Source organism: Eumetopias jubatus, unplaced genomic scaffold (assembly GCF_037043125.1).
Source record: "Eumetopias jubatus isolate StellerSeaLion01/CBP00866 unplaced genomic scaffold, mEumJub1_p1.0 scaffold_14, whole genome shotgun sequence".
Taxonomy (NCBI): Eukaryota; Metazoa; Chordata; class Mammalia; order Carnivora; family Otariidae; genus Eumetopias; species Eumetopias jubatus.
Window position 1 is genome coordinate 8,855,084 of NW_028274820.1, and position 2,728 is coordinate 8,857,811.

At 36.9% G+C, this 2,728-nt stretch overlaps 1 pseudogene; it reads right to left on the minus strand.

Annotated features, from left to right (window-relative positions):
* Positions 1-1,738: 1,738 nt before the first annotated feature.
* Positions 1,739-2,316, minus strand: LOC114213669 (acyl-coenzyme A thioesterase THEM4 pseudogene; annotated as a pseudogene).
* Positions 2,317-2,728: the final 412 nt, after the last annotated feature.

The following is a 2,728-nucleotide window of genomic DNA, read 5'->3' on the forward strand; positions in this document are numbered from 1 at the left end:
TTTCTTTTTCTTATTCTCTCTGTTTACCTATTTTTATGTAGAGATCTTGTGTTGCCTCCACTTAGTCTCCCAGATACCAGCTTAGAAACAGGTAATTTTAGGAATCCTAGTCCATATTCATACTGGAGACAATATTATTTGAACAATGTGTTTTGGTCAATGCTATTAAGCAAGTGGGCATATTGGTGCCAGTGTGGACATGAAACTAGGCCTTTGTCCAGCTGACTTCCAATGCAAAAATCTTCTAAAAATAAGACTTCATTTGTTTTTCTGTCAGAGGGCTCACCCCTCACCCAACTTCAAGTTGTGAGCCTGGTTCTGGAATCTTTACCCAGCAGTGCTAAACCCTGCCATTGCTGTGCCCATAGCCACATTCCAGTAACCTTTGTCATCAACTTATTTCCTGTTTTGCATTTTTAAAATATTTTATCTATTATTGTTTTGAGTTGAGGTTGTAGAAAGCACCAAAGCATGAACTTAGTATAACATTTTGACCAGAATCTCCTTATCCATTCTAACTTATTGAATTGAATACTTGGTTCATTTATTTCATCTCTCCTTTTGAAACAAAAGCAACCTCAGCTAACATAATAAGTCAAGAAAAAGAAATAAAGCATATACTGATTTGGAAGGAAAAAAATAAAACAGTCTTTGTTTGTAGATGACATGATTATCTATGTAGAAAATCTGAAAGAATCAGCCAAAAAACTCCTGGAACTAATAGCAAGGTTGCAGGGTACAAGGTTAATAATATACAAAAGGTCAGCCATTTTCCTATATAACAGTAAATAAACAATGGAATTTAAAACGTAAAATGCAATACCTTTTACATTAGCACCCCCCAAAATAAAATACTTAGATATAAATCTAACAAAATATGTACAAGATCTATATTAGGAACACTATAGAACTAATGAATGAAATCAAATAACTAAATAAATGGAGAGAGATTCTATGCTCATGGATGGGAAAACTCGATATTATCAAGATGTCAGTTCTTCCCAACTTGATCTATAGATTCAATGCAATTCCAGTCAAAATCCAAGCAAGTTACTTTCTGGTGATCGACAAACTGATTCTAAAGCTTATGTGGAAAATCAACAGACCAGAAATAACCATCAGAATATTGAAGAAGAACAAAGTTGAAGGACTGACACTACCCAATTTTAATACTTACTTTAAGCTACAGTGATCAAGATTGTGTGGTATTGGCAATAGACAAATAGGTCAATGGAACAGAATAGAGAGCCCATAAAGAGACCCACATAAATAGTCAACTAATCTTTGACAAAGGAGCAAAGACAACACAATGGAGCAGAGATTTTTTTTTTTTTTTTTAAATGGTGCTGGATCAACTAGACAAGAACATGTAAAACAAACAAACATAAAACAGACTTTATATAACCTGAAAGATTAACTCAAAATGGACCACAGAGCTAAATGTAAAATATAAAACTATAAAATTCCTAGAAGATAACAGAAGAAAATCTAGATGATCTTTTATTTGGCGATGACATTTTTTTCCCCCACAGGGAGTGCTTCTATGTTAAAAAGTTTAGAAGGTGGAAATAGCTCTTGGAGTTGTATTCTGAAGATTTGTTCAGGAAGGTCAATGTTAGCAGGCTTCATCCTTTTGGGGACCCAACAGCAGGTAAGTAGAGAAGGACTGGGGACAACAGCTTCTTCTGGAGGAGAGAGAGCCTAGTGGAGATTAGTGTAGAATGCACCAGAAGCTCTTTTATGTCAAACTTCCTTTGGGATCCAGCTTTACCAATAAACTTATTGCCTCTGAATATAGGGTCTTCTCATCCATGTTTTGAGCATCACAGAAAACAAACAATTTTTTTCCTTCAATTTTATCAAGTTGGCTATTTATCACAACAACAGAACAAAGCGGGATTGATCTTTTAAAATTAATGCTGAGATTGTCAGTCATGACGATCCCCCAACTATAATTGCAGACATACCAATAATAACATCAATCATGGTTGCAATGGCACCTCTATGAAGGAATCCAGGTGCTCCTTGCAGATAAGGACCTCCTTGAAATATGCAAACTATCCTTTCTTTAACATGATTATGGAATATCACATAATCAAGGCCCAGGCCTTCCTTAAGGCTTCTGGGGAAGAGCTGGGCATATGACACTTGTTATTTTACAGGCTTTGTGCCACACACACAAAAAAAGGTTTTGAAGTCTTTAATACTTCAAGTTGATTTACATTTATATGAAGGCAAACGTTTCTAGAAGCCATCTTCACATTTCTTCATGAACTGGTTAAAGAGGAGTCTCATGTCCTTGCTCCAGCTGGACATGGGAAAGAATGGCTCCTAAAATGATCTCGGAAGAAAACTACCTCTGCACAGCTGCATGGTCCATCACTAGCGGGTAACACCTCCCTGTGGAGGAACAACCCCCACTCACCCCTCCCAGGCAAATGCAGTTACAAGGAACAGCTCCACAGTATGGCTCCCAGCGTGCCCAAGCTCTACCAGGATGGTGCCTGGCCACCTGACCACTCACTTGCTCCTATCCATTCATGAAGGGGCATGTAACAACTGGCATGTGACTTTTTAGATACAACACCAAAGGCACAATCTATGAAAGAAATAGTCGGTAAAATGGACATCATTAAAATTAAAACTTTCTACTCTTTAATAGACATTGTCAAGAAAAATAAAAAGACAAGCCACAGACTGGAAGAAAATATTTGCAAAGACATGTCCA